Source organism: Bos grunniens, chromosome 6 (assembly GCF_055505025.1).
Source record: "Bos grunniens cultivar Pamir isolate PY7600 chromosome 6, Bosgru_T2T1.0, whole genome shotgun sequence".
NCBI classification, from domain to species: domain Eukaryota; kingdom Metazoa; phylum Chordata; class Mammalia; order Artiodactyla; family Bovidae; genus Bos; species Bos grunniens.
This window is the reverse complement of record NC_141170.1, coordinates 81421555-81444356: the sequence shown is the minus strand read 5'-3', so window position 1 is coordinate 81444356 and position 22802 is coordinate 81421555. Positions and strand designations below refer to the sequence as shown.

Below are 22802 nucleotides of genomic sequence, written 5' to 3'. Positions count from 1 at the left end.
AGACTCAGACTCTAGAAGACATACTCAGTCTTATTCAAGAGGAATGTTGGGAGGAGAAGATAAATTCTGATTGGCTGAAACTTATACACACACACACATACATAAATAGCACAGGTCACCAATTTAGCCTGATTCTGTATCACAGGAAATTGTACTCAACTTGTTTGCATAAAGTCTATGAAAACTGAAGCTGAAAATAATGTGTATGTGTAGATGCATAACTGAATCACTTTTGTGTTCATCTGAAACCAACAGAAACAGAAGATATTAAGAAGATGTGGCAAGAATACATAGCAGAACTATACAAAAAAGATCTTCATGACCCAGATAACTACTGTGGTGTGATCACTCACCTAGAGCCAGACATCCTGGAATGGGAAGTCAAGAGGGCCTTACGAAGCATCACTACAAACAAAGCTAGTGGAGGTGATGGGATTCCAGCTGAGCTATTTCAAATCCTAAAAGATGATGCTGTGAAAGTGTTGCACTTAGTATGCCAGCAAATTTGGAAAACTCAGCAGTGGCCACAGGGCTGGAAAATGTCAGTTTTGATTCTAATCCCAAAGAATGCAATGACAAAGAATGTTTAAAGTACTGCACAATTGCACTCATCTCACACTAGCACAGTAATACAACAAAATTCTCTGTTGAAGCCTGGGTTCAACAGTACGTGAACCGAGAACTTTCAGGTGTTCAAGCTGGATTTTAAAAAGGCAGAGGAACCAGAGGTCTAATAGCCAACACCGTTGGAAAATTGAAAAAGCAAGAGAATTCCAGAAAAACATCTTCTCTTTCATTTGACTATGCTAAAGCTTTTGACTGTGTGCATCACAAAAAAACTGTGGAAAATTATTAAACAGATGGGAATACCTGACCACCTGACCTGCCTCTTGAGAAATCTATATGCAGGTCAAGAAGCAACAGTTAGAACCAGACATGGAACAATGGACTGGTTCCAAATTGGGAAAGCAGAACGTCAAGGCTGTATATTGTCACCTTGTTTATTTAACTTATATTCACAGTACATCATGAGGAATGCCGGGCTGGGTGAAGCACAAGCTGGAATCAAAATTCCAGGGAGAAATATCAATAACCTCAGATATGCAGATAACACCACCCTTATGGCAGAAAGCAAAGAGAAACTAAAGAGCCTCTTGATGAAAGTGAAAGAAGAGAGTGAAAATGCTGGCTTAAAACTCAGCATTCAAGAAACTAAGATCATGGTATCTGGTCCCATCACTTCATGGCAAATAGATGGGAAAACAATGGTAACAGGACAGACTTTATGTTGCTGCTGCTGCTGCTAAGTCACTTCAATCATGTCCGACTCTGTGCGACCCCATAGGCAGCAGCCCACCAGGCTCCCCCGTCCCTGGGATTCTCCAGGCAAGAACACTAGAGTGGGTTGCCATTTCCTTCTCCAGTGCATGTAAGTGAAAAGTGAAAGTGAAGTCACTCAGTCATTTCTGACTCTTAGTGACCCCATGGATCACAGCCTACCAGGGTCCTCCATCCATGGGATTTTCCAGGCAAGAGTACTGGAGTGGGGTGCCATTGCCTTCTCCAAGACTTTATGTTCTTGGGCTCCAAAATCACTGAAGATGCTGACTGCAGCCATGAAATTAAAAGATGCGTGCTTCTTAGAAGAAAAGCTATGACAAACCTAGACAGCATATTAAAAAGCAGAGACATTACTGACAAAGGTCCATACAGTCAAAGCCAAGGTTTTTCCAGTAGTCATCTATGGATAAGAGAGTTGTTCCATAAAGAAGGCTGAGAACTGAAGAACTGATGTTTTTGAACTACAGTGTTGGAGTAGACTCTTGAGAGTCCCTTGGACTGCAAGGAGATCCAACCAGTCCATCCTAAAGGAAATCAGTCCTGAATATTCATTGGAAGGACAGATGCTGAAGCTGAAGCTCCAGTAGTTTAGCCACCTGATTCGAAGAGCCAACTCATTGGAAAAGACCCTGATGCTGGGCAAGATTGAAGGTGGGAGGAGAAGGGGATGGTAGAGGATGAGATGGTTTGATGGCATCACTGACTCAATGGACATGAGTTTGAGCGAACTCTGGGAATTGGTGATGGACAGGGAAGCCTGGCGTGCTGCAGTTCATGGGGTTGGAAGAGTAGGACACCACTGAGTGACTGAGCTGAACCAAACTACCAGAAGTTCCTAGGTTGTAAGTTCCTTATGTGCTCTATAAATTATGTCAGTAAGGGGTTAATAGCCAAGTCTTTTTTTCCCAAATCTAAAGGTTGCCTTTTAATCTCTTTTTATGGTTTCCTTTGTAGCAAAGAAGATTATAAATTGAAATGGTCTCTCTGTGTATTTTTTCTTTTGGTGTCAAATTCAACAACAGGAGAAAGTCATTGCCAAGACCAATGTTAAGGAGTCTTCCCTTTCTGAGTTTTATTTCAGGTCTTAAATTTAGGTCTTTAATTCATTTTTATTAATAGTTGGCTTTTATGTATGGTATAAGAAGTGTCCAGTTTTTGTTTGGGGGGGGAGGTTTATTTGCATATTGCTATTGTTTTCCAAAGACCAGGTGTTGAAGAGACTATCTTTTCACCATTGTACACTCCTTGGTCCTTTGTCATAAATTAATTAAACATACATGTCTGAGTTTCTTTTCTTTTCCACTAATGAATGTGTCTGTTTTTATATGAATACCTTACTGATTTATTAAATCTTTAACAAAGTTGTGCCAACCTTCCATGCCAGGGGTAGATGCCACTTGATAATGGTATATAACCTTTTAAATTTGCTGTTGAATTTGGTTATACTTTTGCTGAGAATTTTTACATTTGTATCTTAATGGGTGCATTAGAAGCTTTTGGCAAAATTCAATACCCATTCATGATAAAAACTCTAAACCTATTGGATATGAAGGAAATGTACCTCAACATAAATATGGCCATGTATCAAACCCATGAAAATTGAAAATTAGGTGAGTGAGGGAGTTCCCTATTGGTCCGGTGGTTCAGACTTCATGATTCCACTTCAGAGGGCATGGATTTTATCCCTGGTCAGGGAACTGAGACCCCACATGCTGCACAGTGTGGACAAAAATAAATAATAAAATAAAATGAAAACATGTGATGCTCCAGCTTTGTTTATCTTGCCAAGATTGCTTTAGCTATGTAAGATCTTTTGTAGTTTCATACAATTTTAGGATTTGTTTTTTGTTTTTTTGAAAATTGCCATTATAATTTTGATATAAATGGCATTGAATCCATAGATCTTTGGGGGTAGTATGAATAATTTAACAATATAAATTCTTCCAATCCATGAGCACAGAACATATTTCTATTATAGGTCTTTAATTTCTTTCATTAATATTTTATAGTTTTTAGTATATAGATGTTTCACCTTTTTCAAATTTATTCCTATGTATTTGTTTTCAATGTAATTGAAAATGGAATTGTTTCCAATTATATTTCTAATAGTATATTGTCCCTATGTGAAAAACAACTGCTTTTTTATATTGATTTTGTATGCTGCAAATTTCCTAAATTTGTTTAGTAGTTCTAGCAAAATTGGGAGAGGGTGGGTTCTTTAGAGGTTTTCGATATAATATTACACTGAAAATGAAGACAATTTTCCTTCTGACTTTCCTTCTTGGATACCTTTTACTTCTTTTCTTGCCTAATTGTTTGGCCAGGACATCTAGTACTATGTTAAATAAGTGTTACAGAGTAATGTCATTGCCTTGTTCTGATCATAGAACAAAAGCTTCAGCTTTTCGCCATAATACCATAATGAGTATTATGTTGATCATGGGTTTGTTATGTGGCCATTTTTATGTTGAAGTACATTTATTTCTATATCCAGTTGGTTTAGAGTTTTTATCATGAATGGATACTGAATTTTGACTAAAGCTTGTAATGTACCCATTAAGATACAAATGCAAAAATTCTCAGCAAAAGTATGACCAAATTCAACAACAAATTTAAAAGGCTATACACCATTAACAAGTTGAATCTACTCCTGGAATGGAAGGTTGGCACAACCTTTTTGTTATGTATAACATATATAAGATATATATAAATTATGTATATATATATAAATCAATAAGGGTGATATGCAATGTTAATATAATGAAGAATAAATATTGATATATGATCCTTTCAGTAGATTCAGAAAAACCATTTGACAAAATTCAATGCCCTTTTTGACAAAAGCTCTAAAACTGGGAACAGAAGGAGTGTACCTCAAAACAAGGCCATATAGTATAGACCCACAACTAACCTTATACCTAATGGTGAAAAACTGAAAGCTTTTCTTTAAAAATCAGGAACAAGCATATCCACATTCACTATTCTTATTAAAGACAGTACTCTAGTCCTAACAGGGCTTCCCTGGTGGCTCAGCTGGTAAAGAACACGCCTGCAATGCGGGAGACCTGAGTTCGATTCCTGGGTTGGGAAGATCCCCTGGAGAAGGGAACGGCTACCCACTCCAGGATTCTGGCCTGGAGAATTCCAAGAGCAATCTGACACAAAAATAAGAAATGAAAAGGCCTCCAAAATGGAGAGGAAGAAGCAAAGCTTTCTCTATTTTCAGAAAACATGATCTTGTATATGACTCCCCCCAGAATGGATGATCTTGTATATGACTCCCCCCAGAATGGTAGAACTAATAAATTCAATCAAGTTTCAGAATACAGAATTAACATATAAAATCAGTTGTAAATCTATACACTAATAACAAAATATCTTAAAGACATAAAGAAAATAATTCCATTTACAATTACATGAGAAAAATACCTAAGAATAAATTTATCCAAGAGAATGAAAGACCTCTGTACTAAAAACGACAAGACACAAAGGAAAGAAATTGAAGACAACACAAATAAATGCTAAGATAGTCTTTGCCCATGAATTAAAAGAATTTATATTGTTAAAATGATCATGCTTCCCAAAGCAATATACAAGCTCAGTGCAATCCCTATCCAACTATCAGTAGCATTTTTCACAGACATAGAACAAAAAATTCTAAAATTTGCATGGAACTACAAAAGAATTCAACCAGTGAAAGCAATATGAGAGGAAAAAAAAAACTAGAGGCTGTGTGCTTCAAAATATGAAACTCTGTTACAAAGCTATGGCAATAAAGACAGAATAGTATTGGCATAACAAAAAGAGAAAAGAAATAAACCTAAGCATATATGGCCCACTAACATGACAAAGAAGCAAAGAATACACAATGAAGAAATACAATAATCTCTTTAGTAAACATTGTTGGGAAAACATGTTGGCAGCCACATGCAAAAAAATGAAACTGGACCACTGTCTAACACCATGCACAAAAAATAAAATGGATTAAAGACTTGAATGGAAAATGTAAAACCATAAAACTCATAGAAGAAAATGTAAATGTGGCAAGTTCCTTGACATAGGCCTTGGAGATGATTTTTTGAATCTGACAAAAAAAAGTGAAAGCAATAAAAGCAAATGGTAGGACATCAAACTAAAAAGCTTATGCACAGAGGAACCATCAACAGAATAAAAACAGAACCTACTGAATGACAGAAGATATTTGCAGATCATATACAAATGAGGCGCTTATATCCACAATATTAAAATTCATACAGCTCTATAATGAAAAAAGAAAAACAGCAAAAAAAAAATACAAACAATCCTGCTAAAAACTGGACTGGGCAGAAAATGTAAGTATACACTTTTTTCTAAAGTAGATACCTATATACATGTCCAACAGACACATGGAAAATGCTCAACATCACTTAAATTGGGAAAATGCAAATCAAACACAATGACATATAACCTCACACCTGGCTATTATCAAAAAGACAAAAAATAAAAGCAGTGATGAGAATGTGGATAAAAGGGGATTCTAGCATACTGTTGGTGGGAATGTAAATAGGTTCAGTCACTATGGAAAACATTATGAGAATTCCTCAAAAAATAAAAAATATACTATACAATAATGCAGTGACACTTTTGGATATTTATCTGGAAGAAAAGGAAACACTAATTGGAAAATACATATGTACCCCCATGTTCATTACAGCATTATTTCCTATAGTCAAGACATGGAAACAACCTAAGAACCACTGACAGGTGAACTGAAAAAGATGTGACACACACACACAGATATATATAGACACATATATATATAAGAATCGGAGAAGGCAATGGCACCCCACTCCAGTACTCTTGCCTGGAAAATCCCACGGATGGAGGAGCCTGGCGGGCTGCAATCCATGGGGTCGAAAACAGTCGGACACAACTGAGCAACTTCACTTTCACTTTTCACTTTCATGCATTGGAGAAGGAAATGGCAACCCACTCCAGTGTTCTTGCCTGGAGAATCCCAGGGACAGGGGAGCCTGGTGGGCTGTCGTCATGGGGTTGCACAGAGTCGGACACGACTAAAGCGACTTAGCAACAATATGTAAGAATATATACATGTGCATGTGTGTCTGAATATTTCTGTATATATATATATACATAGATTGGATACATAAATATCTATAAATGAATATATAGATGTGATATATGTGTATGTACACATACACACATGTATGCATATATATGCATATGTCTGAATATTTCTATACATACATTAGAATATTATTCAACCATAAAAAAGAATGAAATATTGCCATTTGTGACAACCTGGATAAATCTTGGGATTATAGGTTTAAGTAAAGTATATCAGATAAAGACAATTACTGTATGATCACTATTATATGGAACCTAAAACACAAAACTCATAAATACATAGATTGATGGTGCCAGAAGGGAAGTGCGGTAGAGGGTTGCACAGATGGGTGAAGGGGGTCAAGAGCTACAAATTCCAGTTGTGTAAAAATGTACATAAAATGTATACCATGGTGACTCAGCTACTTCCAAATTGGTAGTACAATAATTTTGACTAAGAAAGTAACTAACTGTTCAGTTCTCAATGGAAAAAAGTTAATTTTGTAACTTGTTATGATGATAGGTAGTAACTAGACTAATTATGTTGGTCATTTTGCAATGTATACAGATGTTGAATCAAGTGTTGTATCCCTGTAATTAACATGATTTTATATATTAATTAAATTTCAATAAAAAAACTATAACATGTCAAAACAGTGATGGCACACAATTACATATAAACTACCTTCTGTTAAGTAATTACAGAGAAAAGTCAAATGTTCAAAGATTAAATTGCAGGAAAAAAAAATCAAAACTACAACACATTGTAGTGCTGGGAGAAGATGGTGGAATTGGAAGACCCAGAACCCACCTCTTCTCATAGGTTAACAAAAAGTATGAATATTTGCAGAATATTTGCATGAAAAAGACCTGGAACCTATCAGAAAAGGCCTTCTACAACTAAAGATATAAAGAAGGACTGATGAGATGTGTGATAGGGATGGAGTTGTGATATAGTTAGGTCCATACCGCTACACTGACAACTCCCAAATGGGGAAATTATTAAAATTGCAGAGGTTCTCTCAATGGAGAGAGAGATTTAAGCCCCACGTTGGGCTCCCCAGCCTTGAGGTCCTGCACTGAGAAAATAAGCCCCCAGAGAATTTGGCTTTGAAGGCCAGTGAGACTATTTCAGGAATCCCAGAGGGGAGGGGGAAATAGAGACTTCACTCCTGATGGGCACACACAAAAGTCTTACGTACTCTGGAACCCAGGGAAGAAGTAGTAATGTGACAGGAGCCTGGGTCAGATCTACCTGATGACCTTGAAAAGGCAGGAGGCAACTGCAGCTCACCCTGGGGACATAGACAGTGGTGGCAGCCATTTTTAGATGTTCCTTCTAACACACAGAAACAGTGCTGGCAAATGCTATTCTGCAATCCTCCTTCCAGCTTATACACCCAATACCCAGCCTTACCCAGAACAAAGGGCCTACAGGTTCCAATGCTGGGACATTTCTGGACAAGCTAACACATCAAGGACACAGCTCACCCACTGGCAGAAAGACTGCCTCAAGACCCTGTGAGCCCGCAACCACAGGGCAACGCAAGTGGCCATCAATCAATTAATGGATAAAGGGAAGTGACATATATCAGAATATACAAACAGAATACACTCACTTTTCAAGTGCACATGGAAATTTCTCCAGGATAGATCACATGAGAGGTTTCAAAAGAATCCTCAGTAAATTTAAGAAAATTGAAACCATATCGAGTATTTGTTTTCCAAACGCAATGCTCTGAGACTACAAATTGACTACAAGAATATAACTGCAAAAAATACAACCATGAGAAGTCTAAACAACATGGATCCAACAACCAATGGATCACTGAAGAAATCAAAGAGGAAATAGATACCTAGAGACAAATGAAAATAAAAATTCAAACCTCTGAGACACAGCAACACCAGTTCTAAAAGGGAAGTTTACAGTGTGATACATGCTTACCAGAGCAAACAAGAAATATTTCAACTGTGCAACCTAACCTTATACTCTAAGGAGCAAGAATAAGAACAAAATTCAAAGTTAGTAAAAAATTTTGAAAACCTAAGAGATTAGAGCAGAAACAAGAGTGCAAATCCATAGAAAAGATTAATGAAATTGAAAGCTAGTTCTTTGAAAACTTAAACAAAATTTAGCCAGACTGATTAAGAAAAAAAAAGAGCAGGCCGAAGTCAATAAAATCAGATATGAGAAAGGGGACGGTACAATTGACACAACAGAAACACTAACAAGCATGAGACTGTGAAGAATATGCTGATGAACCGGACAATCAGTCTAGAGGAAATGGACAAATTCCTAGAAACGTACAATCACCCAAGACTGAACGAGGAAGAAACAGGAAATATTATTAAATGAATTACCTGTAATAAAATGGAATCACTTATTAAAAAAAAAAAACTTCCAGCAAACAAAATTCTGGGAGAAGATGCCTTCACAAGTGAATTCTACCAAACATTTAAAGGAAAGTTAACACCTATTCTTCTTAAACTGTTTCCAAAAATTGCAGAGTCGGGAATTATGGGGTGGGGGAAAAAGAGTACAAGATCATGAAGAAACTAAGGACACTTGATAATTGATGACTGAATATTTGAGGGCATTAAACGTAACAGGAAATGAGAAATGGCTGGAGTCATTACAATGAGAGGAGGATAAAGGGCAGGGAGGAGGAGGATATGAAGTGTCAAGGTTTGGGAGCAGCAGAAGGGGAGGAGTGTTGGGTTGAGAGCTCTGGAATCCGGGGGCTAGAGGGTCCGTGACGATGGATGTCTAAAATGCACAGGATGGAAGTGGGAAAGCAATAAAGGAGCCAGGAAGGGGAGGAATTAGTTTTGGAGATCTCCAGAGGTCACAGGGGCAGAGATATTGAGGTCACAAAGAGCAATAGAGAATGATGGGAGTAGAGGGATGGAGGAGGGGTGATGGTAGATGCAGCGGGTGGAGTGAGGGTCCCTACTTGTTCCTTCTCACTAATCCCATGACATGTATTCAAATCTTAGCCTAACTGTGAAGAGCTTCTAGTTTGAGACCTTGAGGTAATAACCTCACTTATACCAAATACTTGTGATGATCCCTTCAACCGAATACACAGTAAACAATTAGAGAAATGAATGGATAAGCCATGACCCATATTTTACCTCTCTTTTAGGGACACCCAATGCCAGGTGTGACCAGGGAGGGTTCACATGGAAACAAACACCAGAATGAAATGGATTCTGCCTAGTACCTGAAAGGTCCTCTAAGTAGCTTTCCCCTTCCACTGTGGTCTTAAAGGATCACATGTTTGGCTGCAACTTTAAACTTTACAGAGGCTAATAAAGATTGTAACATCTGAGTAAATCTCTCTGGCAAATGACAAGTGCACAGTCAATAGTGCAATGACTACTGAGAATCTCTCTGTGTTTATAAGTAGGTTACAGTGCACTGTTTAGGAAACCTCGTGGCTGATGTTGAAGGTAATACTCGTAACACCCTGGGATTTTGGCACTAGGAGTTTCATAGTAACCAAGAGGAGGCAGATCCTGGGACCTACCTTTCTCTCTCTTCTTTTTCACTTTCATTGATTTTGCTCAGACGGTAAAGCGTCTGCCTACAGTGCAGGAGACCCAGGTTCAATCCCTGGGTCAGGAAGATCTCCTGGAGAAGGAAATGGCAACCCACTCCAGTATTCTTGCCTGGAAAATTCTGTGGATGGAGGAAGCTGGTAGGCTACAGTCCATAGGGTCACAAAGAGTCGGACACGACTGAGCGACTTCACTTTTCACTTTGTATACAATAGGAACTAACTATACATCTGCTGCTGCTGCTAAGTTGCTTCAGTCATGTCCGACTCTGTGCGACCCCAGAGGTGACAGCCCACCAGGCTCCCCCAGTCCCTGGGATTCTCCAGGCAAGAACACTGGAGTGGGTTGCCATTTCCTACTCCAATGCATGAAAGTGAAAAGTGAAAGTGAAGTTGTTCAGCCGTGTCCGACCCTCAGCGACCCCATGGACTGCAGCCTACCAGGCTCCTCTGTCCATGGGATTTTCCAGGCAAGAGTACTGGAGTGGGGTGCCATTGCCTTCTCCAACTATACATCTAGTGTGGAGGAATACAGAAAGCAAGGGTATCTTAGAAGTTCAGAGAGTTTTCAATGTTCATGTATATTTTCACTTTTTTATAATATATTAAATAGAGTTTTAAATTTATAAGGCCATCAATTCTCCTAATGATGTATTTTTTATACTCCCATCAGTAGTACATGGTACTTTTAATTTCTCCCCATTCTCAATAAAACTTAGTATTACCAATATTTGCTGTATTTTGTCTTTTTAATTTATGAAGCTAGGAATTTGAAGTAGCATCTCACTTTTATTTCCCGGATGCATACCATACATAAAGAAAATGTGACATATATGAATAATATTCAGCCTTCAAAAAAGGACATCCTTCCATGTGGGATAACATGTATGAAACTGAAACACATCATGCTAAGTGGAATAAGCCAACACAGAAAGGAAAATACTGTATTATCTCAACTGTATGTGGAATCTGCTAAAGCCCAACTCATAAAACAGAGCAGAATATCAATTGTCTGGAACTTGCTGTGGGGACAATAGATGTTGGTCAGATGGTACAAAAATTCAGTTATACAGGATGAATGCGTTCTGGAAATCTAAGCACAGCCTGGTGAAACAGATATTATAGGGCATATTATACTTGAGATTTGCTAAGAATGTATTTGAAGTGTTCTCACCCCAAAAAAATGCAAAGAAGTCAGATTGACAGATATGTTAAGTAGCTTGAATGTGGCTTATCGTTTCACATCATGCATATTTACATTTTGAATTTGAACTGGATTTCTGGCAATGGAAAGAAGGGTACTGGATGGGATGGCTCATGAAGCGCAGGATTTAATGAGACTCTAAGCAGAAATGAGGACTTTCCCAGTGGCTCAGATGGTAAAGTGTCTGCCTACAACGCAGGAGACCTGGGTTCAATCTCTGGGTTGGGAAGGTCTCCTCGAGAAGGAAGTGGCAACCCACTCCACAATTCTTGCCTGGAAAATGCCATGGACAGAGGAACCTGGTAGGCTACAGTCCATGGGGTTGCAAAGAGTCGGACATGACTGAGAAACATTTACTTTTTTACTAAGCAGAAATGAATTGGACACTGTAAAATCAGTTACATTCAATAAAAGGTCTCCAAAACAGATATGTCTTTGTTCCCACATATCTGCTCTTATTTCAGCCAAATGTGAGCACAAGCCACTGAGATGTGGGAGGAATAGCCAATGAAGCCCTGTAACCTGTGCAGCGAGGGGAGGGTCCAGGGAGGGACAGGCCTGCACACAGCCCGGTGGGGGAGTCTGGGCAGGGCTGGGAAGGAGCTGTTCTGCACGGCTCTGCCCTTCTCCGGGGTACTTCCCTCACTGTCTCTCCTGAGCCTGCCCAACAGTTCCTATTATTTTAACTCAGTCACTTTCCTGACTAGTTTATAAAATAAAAGTACTATAACATAAGCACAATTTTCTGGGACAATTATATGAGAAACTATTTTATTCTTAATAATTTCAAAGAACTGCAAGTCACTGTCATCATCAATACCGTTGTAATCGCTCCAGGCACTTGATGAACCTTCACAGGCTGACACCAGCGGTCTCACACAACAGAGAAAGGGAACTGGGCCAGATGCAGCCGAGGTCCTCGACAAGGCACGCCTTTGTGCACCAATCGACAATCCTCAACTCAAACATTTAACTGTTTGTAATGTTCTTTGGGTCAGGCTCCGTGAAAGAGTTCAGGTAACTTCAGCCATTCACAGATATCTTCTCACGTGTTTGCCTGTGCTCCACAGAACATGTATTTCCTTACAGGGGCCATGTGGTATGGCCAGTGATATGGAGAAGGGCAAGTGAGGATAACATTCCCCGAATGAAGAAGGAGGGGCTTCAAGTCAAAACCGCTAAGTCCTGTCAGACTCGCACATCCTCCTCCTTGCTGCATGGCACGTGGTTTGATGCTTGACAGTGGGATGACCATACTGAAACTATGAGAGAATAAAAACGTGTGCACAATGACTGCACGTGACAAAGCCAGAGAGAAGAAGTAAAAGAAAGTACTTTATAAGTCTTCATAACCATTTTATCAGCCTGAGCATCTACTTCTTCCTGTGCAAACAGCATCAAACATACATCTTCTTTTCTATGCACATGCATTGTCATTCTTAGTACACTTGACAACAAACTAGCAGCTATAGAAAATGACATTCTATCTCATTCATACCAATGTTACATGTGAGCATAGCCTGCTACCCAATTCCATTGCATCAATTACCACAACCGAAACAAAAACCCTCCTTCCACTCAAGATGGATAAAATGACAACATGGGCTGTGAAAAGTGAGAACTTCTAGCCTAGAAACAAAATAAACTGTTTAAAAAACAAATGCTCACTGCCTCTGACCGGTGGACTTCTCACACAACTAAGTGACGTGTGCTCTGGAACCTGGAACTTTGACAAAAGCACCACTCTTTCAAGAGAATGTGAGGACGGTCCCTGCCACAGGTGGGTCAACTTTCCTGGAAGGTCACTCATTTACAGGCGGTATTTTAAAAACTGTTTATTTATTCATATAGGCTGCGCTGGGTCTTAGTTGTGGCTGGCGGGATCTGGATCCCTGAAGAGGGATTGAACCTGGATTGAGTCTTACCCTCTGGACCACCAGTGAAGTCCCTAAAGGACATGTAATGTATGTTACAGCTTTATATCTAGCATCCTGTTTTCTGTGAAACCACAGCACATGCCTTGCTGACCTGCGTACTATCATGTCCAAAATGCTTTTTCATCTCCAACATTTAGTTCAGCGTGTGATATTTTAAAGCTATATTCACCAAGTTTGTTTCAATCAACACCAACTGTCCATCAAATTGCCACTGATCTAAGTCTGGGGAAATGTAAACATCTGTGTATATAACAGCATCAAGTCTTCAGTACTTCCCAGAAATTTGTTTACATCACAAGGACAGAATCTGATGTCCCAGATTCTCAGAACCCCAGCACACTTGCCCACTCTCCAATATCATCATTTGTACATCAGAATACACCACCACCAGGTGCCTAGGACCTTGGAGTGATTAAAGGGAGCTTCCTTGCAGTTTTCTCCCTCCATTTCCAAAGAACTCTCTACATTTACTTTCAATAAGTCTTCAGTTCAGTTGCTCTGTCATGTCCAACTCTTTGCAACCCCATGCAGGGCAGCACTCCAGGCCTCCCTGTCCATCACCAACTCCCAGAGTTTGCTCAGACTCATGTCCATTGAGTTGGTGATGCTATACAATCATCTCATCCTCTGTCATCCCCTTCTCCTCCCACCTTCAATCTTTCCCAGCATCAGGCTCTTTTCCAATGAGTCAGCTCTTCGCATCAGGTGGTCAAAGTATTGGAGTTTCAGCTTCAACATCAGTCCTTCCAATGAATATTCAGGACTGATTTCCTTTAGGATGGACTGGTCGGATCTCCTTGCTGTCCAAGGGACTCTCAAGAGTCTTCTCCAACACCACAGTTATTTGGGACTCAGCTTTCTTTATAGTCCAATTCTCACATCCATACATGACTACTGGGAAAACCATGAAAGGCAAAATGGTTGTCTGAGGAGCCTTACAAATAGCTATGACAAAGCTAGACAGCATATTAAAAAGCAGAGATATTACTTTACTGACAAAGGTCCATACAGTCAAAGCTAAAGTTTTTCCAATAGTCACCTATTGATATAAGAGTTGTTTGGAGAAGACTCTTGAGAGTCCCTTGGACTGCAAGAAGATCAAACCTGTCAATCCTAAAGGGAATCAGTCCTGAATATTCATTGGAAGGACTGATGCTTAAGGTAAAGCTCCAATACTTTGACCACCTGATGTGAAGAACTGACTCATTGGAAGAGACCCTCATGCTGGGAAAGATTGAAGGCAGGAGGAGAAGGGGACGACAGAGGATGAGACGGTTTGATGGCATCACTGACTGAGTGGACTTGAGTTTGAGTAAACTCTGGGAGTTGGTGATGGACAGGGAGGCCTAGCGAGCTGCAGTCTGTGGGGTCACAAAGAGCCCGATACGACTGAGCAACTGAACTGAGAGACACGTCAGAAACTACCAGGGCCTGCATGGATGACTGGGGGTGCAGAGAGCAGTGAGAACCTAACTGCAAATTGGCACTTGCCATCTACCCTACAAGGATTAAATCATGAGCTGCTGCAGCTGCTGACCTTCAACACCCCCTGAGGGAGTTCAGGGTGGAGAGCAGAAATGAGGCACTCTGTGCTCTGGGAAAACTGGCATGACAGGTTCTCAGTTAGAAATTATCAGGAGCTAATTTTATGAGCCCAAATCTTATACCTCCTCATATCTAGAAAAGCACGAAAATCCTTCATGGTGACGATTGTTTCTTGAGACTAGCAGAAGTATGACAAGACCAGCAGAAACTTCCTACAAAAAATAGTGCTTGATTGCATGTATTCCCTCCCGCCCCTTTACCAAAATCATATATATACTATCCTTCCCCCTGACTTCTTCGGAACAGTTTCTCAGAGCTATCTGAACTGATGTCTCCTGGGCTGCAGTTCTCATATTTCCCCAAATACAACTTAACAGTTTGTGAATTTATTTTTAGTCAACATCTTTGTGCATAACAAAGTCACAGTAAGAAAATGGCTGTGATTCACAGGTAGCAGAGATGACAACGAGGTCACATAAAAGAACTGGAAATAGTTGGGAAACGAAACAAGTCGATTTTTCCCATAAATTCAGTGTGTCAGTTGTGCAACCAGAGAACAGGTATCCTCTCATGCAGAATTTATGCATCCAAAAACAGTGGATGTTTACATGTCAAACAATGAAGTTGGACCCTTACATAACACTACATACAAATTTTAACTCAAAAGGGATAGAAGATTTTATAGATAAACCTATAAATACAAATCTCCTGGAAGAGAAGACAGGAAGGAACTTTTATGACATTTCATGTAACAATGACTTCTTGGATATGAAACCAAAAGCTCAGTCAACAAAAGCAAATGAAGTCAAATAGGATTATATCATATGTAAAAAAAAGTGTCACCTTACAGGAAACAATGAGGTGAAAAGGCTACCTGTGGGATAAGAGGAAATTTTTGCAAAGCATGTATTTGATAGGGAGCTAAGGTCCAGGGTAAATGAAGAGCTCAAACAGCAAAGCAACATCATAAAACACTAGCACAGTGTATGAGCAAAGGAGTTCATAGACATTAATCCATGTAAGATACACAAATGGACAAAAAATGTGAAAGGTACTCAAAATCAGTAATGATTAAAAAACCACAGTGAGGTATCACTTCACGTCCATTCAGATGGCCACTAGAGAGAGAGAGATCTCAAATGATGGCAAGGCTGGAATCTTTATGTGGTGTTAAAGGAAATATACAGTGGTGCAACCACTATGGAGGTTTCTCAAAAATTAAAAATAAAATTATGATACTGTTGCAGTGAAAAGGAATAAAGAGGAATGAGTTTTTCTTTCCCTTTACTGAGAACAAAGAAGATAAAGAGAAGAGTGAGCAGGCCTGATCATTCCTAGATTTACTTTAACTTTTCCTAATCTGAAGTCTGTAATTAAGATTGCTTTTCTCAAAACTAACCAGACACCATGTAATTTAAATCCTGTAATATTGCCCTCTAACTCTGCATAAGTGACATTTTGCACCTATTATCCTTTAACTCTCTGTTAATTACATCCTGCACTTGGTGCTTGCCTTTACTGCAGACCACCTCTTGTAGTTTTCTTTCTTTTTACATTTCTGAAAGAAGTTAAGTCACTCATTGTGTCTGACTCTTTGTGAACCCCATGGACTGCAGCACGCCAGGCTGCCCTGTCCATCACCAACTTCCAGACTTTACTCAAACTCATGTCCATTGAGTCAATGATGCCATCCAACCATCTCATCATTGTCGTCCCCTTCTCCTCCCGCCTTCATCTTTCCCAGTATCAGGGTCTTTTCAAATGAGTCAGTTCTTCACATCAGGTGGCCAAAGTATTGGAGTTTCAGCTTCAGCATCAGTCCTTCCAATGAATATTCAGGACTGATTTCCTTTATGATGTACTGGTTGGATTCCCTATTTCAGAAAGAAGGCCGCATTACAATAAACCAGGAGAGACAAACAGACTCAAATGCCTGTATACTTGACTCCAGCTATGACTTTTGAAACAAAGCAACAAGAAGAAGATATAAGACCTTCATTAATTTGAATCTTATCATTTACCCTAAGACTATGAGATCAGGCCACATTAAGTCTCTCCTGATCACCTAGGATCTGGGCACAGTTCTTGAGGTACTACCCTGCTCCGTTTCCCCCTTGCTTGGTTAAGAATTAAACCCATCTTCTATTTCCTCCAAATTCTCTAATTTTTTAAATTCAGCTTCATTGGGCAGAGAAAGCCAAGATTTTGGTGATAACACATGATCCTACATGATCACATATCTGGGTATATATATATAAAAGACTTCAAAGGAGGATCTGCAGGAAATATTTGCACACCCAGGTGCATGGCAGCATTATTCACAACATCACCAACAGATGGAAGCAGCCCAATGTTTACAAATACATGAAGGCATAAAGAACAGTATGAAAGGCAAACAGACACGGCATGGGAAGATGAGCCCCCAGGTCAGCAGGGGTCCAATATGCTACCAGGGAATAACAGAGAAATAGCTCCATAAAGAATGAAGAGGCTGGGCCGAAGTAGAAACGACACTCAGTTATGGATGTGTCTGGTGGTGAAAGTAAAGTTCGATGCTATAAAGAACAATATTGCATAGGAACCTGGAACATTAGGTCCACGAATCAAGGTAAATTGAACGTGGTCAAGCAGGAGATGGCAAAAGTGAATACCACCATATTAGGAATCAGTGAGCTAAAATTGATGGAAATGGGCAAATTTAATGGTAGATGACCGTTATATCTATTACTGTGGGCAAGAATCCCTTAGAAGAAATGGGGTAGCCCTCATAGTTAACAAGAGTCCAAAATGCAGTACTCAGGTACAATCTCAAAAATGACAGAATCATCACTGTTCATTTCCAAGGCAAACCATTCAGTATCACAGTAATTCAAGTCTATGCCTCAACCACTGACCCGGAAGAAGCTGAAGCTGAATGGTTCTCTATGAAGGCCTACAAGACCTTCTAAAACTAACACCCAAAAAAAATGTCCTTTTCATCATAGGGGATCAAAATGCAAAAGCAGGAAGTCAAGAGACACCTGGAGTAACAGGCAAATTTGGCCTTGGAGTACAGAATGAAGCAGGGCAAAGGCTAACAATTTTGCTAAGAGAATGCACTGGTCATAGCAAACACCCTCTTCCAACAACACAAGAGGTGACTCCACACCTGGACATCACCAGATGGTCAATACTGAAATTAAATTGATTACATTCTTTGCAGCCAAAGATGGAGAAACTCTAGAAAGTGAGCAAAAACAAGACCTGAAGCTAACTGTGGCTCAGATAATCAGTTCCTGATTGGAAAATTCAGGCTTAAATTGAAGAAAGTAGGGAAAAGCACTAAACCATTCAGATATGACCTAAATCAAATCCCATATGATTATACATTGTAGATGAAAATAGAGTCAAGGGATTAGATCTGGTAGATAGAGTACCTGAAGAACTATGGACAAAGGATCATAACACTCTACAGGAGGAAATAACCAAAACGATCTCTAAGAAAAAGAAATGCAACAAGGCAAAATGGTTGTCTGAGGAGGCCTTACAAACAGCTGAGAAAAGAAGAGAAGCAAAAGGCAAAGGAGAAAGGGAAAGAGACATCCAAGTGAATGCAGAATTCCAGAGAATAGCAAGGAGAGATGAGAAAGCCTTCTTAAGTGAACAATGCAAGGAAATAGAAAACAACAGAATGGGAAACACTAGAGATCTCCTCAAGAAAACTGGAGAGATACCAAGGGAAATGTTCATGGGAAGTTCAGCACAATTAAAGGAAAGAAACATCAAGGACCTAATAGAAGCAGAAGAGATTAAGAAGAGGTGGCAAGAATACACAGAGGAACTATACAAAAAAGGTCTTAATGATCCAGATAGCCACAATGGTGTGGTCACTCACCTAGAGCCAGAAATCCAGGAGTGTAAAGTCAAGTGGGCCTTAGGAAGCTTTGCTATGAATAGAGCTGGTAAAGGTATTGGACCTCCAGATGAACAATTTTAAATTCTAAAAGTGATGCTGTTAAAGTGCTACACGCAATATGCCAGCTAATTTGGAAAACTCAGCAGTGGCCACAGGACTGGAAAAGGTCAGTTTTTATTCCAACCCCAAAGAAGGGCAATGCCAAAGAACGTTCAAATTAGTGCACAATTGTGCTCATTTCACATGCTAGCAAGGCAGTGCTCAAAATCCTTCAAGCTAGGTTTCAACAGTACATGAACTGATAACTTCCAGATGTTCAAGCTAGATTTAGAAAAGGCAGAGGAACTAGAGATCAAACTGCCAACATCTGTTGGATCATACAACAAATAAGGGAATTCCAGGAAAACATCTACTTCTGTTTCATTAACTGTGCTAAAACCTTTGACTGTGTGGATCACAACAAAGTGTGGAAAATTCTTAAAGAGATGGGAATATCTGACCACCTTACCTGCCTCCTGAGAAACCCATTTGCAGGTCAAGAATCAACAGTTAGAACTGGACAGGGATCAACAGACTGGTTCCAAATTGAGAAAGGAGTATGTCAAAGCTGTAACCCTGCTTATTTAACTTCCATGCAGAGTACATCATGCAAAATGCAGGGCTGAATGACTCATAATCTGGAATCAAGATTTCTGGGAGAAATATCAACAACCTAAGATATGCAGATGATACCACTCCAATAGCAGAAAGTGACGAGGAACTAAAGGGCCTCTCGGTGAAGGTGAAAGAGGAGAGTGAAAAAACTGGAACTAAAACCCAACATTCAAAAAACTAAGATCATGACATCCGATCCCATAACTTGCTAGCAAATAGATAGGAAAAATGTAACAGTGACAGACTTTATTTTCTTGGGCTCCAAAATCTCTGTGGATGGTAACTGCAACCACACAATTAAAAGATGCCATCTTGTTCCTTGGAAGAAAAGCTATGACAAACCTAGATAGTGTATTAAAAAGCAGAAACATCACATGTAGACAAAGACCCTGATGCTGGGAAAGACTGAAGGCAGGAGGAGAGGGGGCAACAGAGGATGAGATGGATGGATGGCATCACTGACTCACTGGACATGAGTTTGAGCGAACTCAGGGAGATAGTGAAGGACAGGGAAGCCTGCTGTGATGCAGCCCACGGGCTCGCAGAGTTGGTCATGACTTAGCAATTGGACAAAAACAAAGCATAAAGAAAATATAGTATATACATATGAGGGATTATTATTTAGCTTTGAAAATGCTGAATCTTGTCACATGGCACAAAATGAATAAACCATAAAAACATCGTGTTATGGAATACAAGCGTGTTTAGTTGCTTCAGTTGTGTCTGACTCTGTGCGACCCTATGGACTAACCTGCCAGGCTCCTCCATCCATGGGATTCTCCAGGCAAGAATACTGAAGTGGGTTGCCGTGCACGTCTCCAGGGGACCTTCCCAGCCCAGGGATCAAACCCATGTGTCTTTTGTCTCCTGCACTGGCAGACGCATTCTTTACCACTAGCACTACCTGGGAAGCCCCAGTGGAATACAAGAATCACCAAGTAAAAGACATTATATTGTAACTGAGCAGGAACTATGGGGTCTTCCCCCATATTCTCTGCTTTAGTTCCTCTCTGAAGTACCTAGATAACAGTATCTGATGCACATTCCTAAGTTGTTTTCCAGATGTGAAAACCCCTCACCAAGTGGGAGATGTTACCTACTTGATGACCATGAGCACACAGACCCCAGGCCTCCTGGAGCCTTAGGACTGATGATGTTAACCCCTAAAGGTCATCACCGAGATCAACACCAAACATCGTGCTCATCCTGTGCCTAGGGTCCTACTGATGATAATTTTGCTTTCAAGATACCTTGGCCCAGGGCCAAGGGAGCAAACTATGCAGAAAAGATTGAAAATAGTAGGTCTCAGATTGTGATCCTTGGCTGCCATCTGGGAACCTGGAATTTGGGAGGATTCCCACCACTCTAACTGCTAAGAGTGTTTAAGTTATGTGTACAAATATAGTTTATGCTAAACTCCTGCTTTCCTTCCAGGAGTCTGGAATGTTGGTCTGTTCCAGGCACAGGGGCTACTTTATGAGCAGCCCCCAATAAAAAACTCTAGGCACAAAGTCACTATCAAGCTTCCTGACAGGTGATGTTTCACATGCATTATTACAGCTAAGGGCTGGAGGAGTTGAGCACTTCCTGCGTGACTCCCCTGGAAGAGGTCCTTGGAGCTGGTACCCGATTTCCCAGGGACTTCACTCTGTGTGCTTTCCCCTTGGCCGACTTTTCTTTGCATCCTTTCATCACAGTAAATCACAGCCATGAGAACAAACACATGCCCTTGGTGCCCCTGTAGCCACCCAAGGCTGCCACCACCAGTGCCAGCAGGCCCTCCTGGACACTCACTTCACAGTTCCACTCACGGGAGCTGGAGCCTCAGCAGAACACATACTAGTTGGTAAGGACTTTGGACAGCACCCATCCTATAGAGATCCAGGACCTCATCAAACTGAGAAAGTAAAAGAAACAGTTGTCCTGGGACTTCCCTAGAGGTCCAGTGGCTTAGACCCCATGCTCCCAATGCAGGGGGCCTGGGGGTTCGATCCCTGGTCAGGGAACTAGATCCCATGTGCTTCAATTTAAAAAAAAAGATCCATATACCACAACTAACAATGGGTGCAGCCAAATAAATAAATAATATTTTTTAAAATAAACAAACAATTGTCCTTGACTCATAACAAGTTTTGGGCACAAGTGCAAATCCTCTTTGAAGAGGTTCACTCTCAGCCAAGGTTTTATAGGATTCCCATGTGTGTTAGTTTCTCAGCCATGTCTGACTCTTTGTGATCCCATAGACTGTAACAAACCAGGCTCCTCTGTCCATGGAATTCTCCAGGCAAGAATACTGGATCAGGTAGCCATTCCCTTCTCCAGGGGATCTTCCCAACCCAGGGATTAAACCCAGGTCTCCTGCACTGCAACTACGGAGCCCAAGCAGCACCACTAGAGAGTCCGCCCACTACAATGAACAATCCCGTGTGATCATGCAACGAAGATCCCACATGCCACAGTTTAAACCTGACGCAGTCAAATAAACAAACAAATAAGAGTTCTATAAGGAGTGGATTAAGGATGGGGGAGGAGCTGCAAAGTGATAATGACTGAGAATTTCCTGACTAGAATCAGACATTGAACCTTATTTAGGAACCATAAAGAATCCCAAACAGGACAGAAAGTGAGAAATGCCCACTGCAAAAGTAAAATATCTGTCCCTTCCCAGATTTCCAGATCCTGTCTCCATAGCAATCGCTATGAAGTGTCTGAGTATCTTTCCAGTTTTCTCTGCCATAAAAAAATACTTGTTTACTCAACTGTGAGCTTTCTTAACATACCTTTCTGTATCTTGCTTTTTCTTTTTTCTCTAAAATCTATCTTGGAATTTATTTCCTAACCACCTTAATAGATCTCATTCTTTTTGGTAGCTACTATTGCCTCTTGGGCAATTTCAAATCCTGAAAGATGATGCTGTGAAAGTGCTGCACTCAATATGCCAGCAAATTTGGAAAACTCAGCAGTGGCCACAGGACTGGAAAAGGTCAGTTTTCATTCCAATCCCAAGGAAAGGCAATGCCAAAGAATGCTCAAACTACCGTACAATTGCACTGAGAAGGCAATGGCACCCCACTCCAGTACTCTTGCCTGGAAAATCCTATGGACGGAGGAGCCTGGAAGGCTGCAGTCCATGGGGTTGCTGAGGGTCGGACACAACTGAGCGACTTCACTTTCATTTTTCACTTTCATGCATTGGAGAAGGAAATGGCAACCCACTCCAGTGTTCTTGCCTGGAGAATCCCAGGGACGGGGGAACCTGGTGGGCTGCCATCTATGGGGTTGCACAGAGTTGGACACGACTGAAGTGACTTAGCAAATAGCATACTCTAGTAAAGTAATGCTCAAAATTCTCCAAGCCAGGCTTCAGCAATACGTGAATCATGAACTTCCAGATGTTCAAGCTGGTTTTAGAAAAGGCAGAGGAACCAGAGATCAAATTGCCAACATCTGCTGGATCATCGAAAAAGCAAGAGAGTTCCAGAAAAACATCTATTTCTGCTTTATTGACTATGCCAAAGCCTTTGACTGTGTGGATCACAATAAACTGAGAAATTCTGAAA

At 40.3% G+C, this 22802-nt stretch overlaps 1 long non-coding RNA gene across 2 annotated transcripts in view; it reads right to left on the bottom strand.

Moving 5' to 3' along the window:
* LOC147370929 (uncharacterized) overlaps positions 1–22802 on the bottom strand; it is a 64208-nt gene that overhangs the window by 20738 nt on the left and 20668 nt on the right. The window contains exon 2 of one of the 2 annotated variants that reach the window (XR_015165624.1): positions 11969–12473. The exons of the other annotated variant lie outside the window; for it this stretch is intronic. This is a non-coding gene — a long non-coding RNA (uncharacterized LOC147370929). Of the gene's footprint in view, positions 1–11968; positions 12474–22802 lie in introns of those variants that run through there. 2 annotated transcript variants of the gene reach the window in all.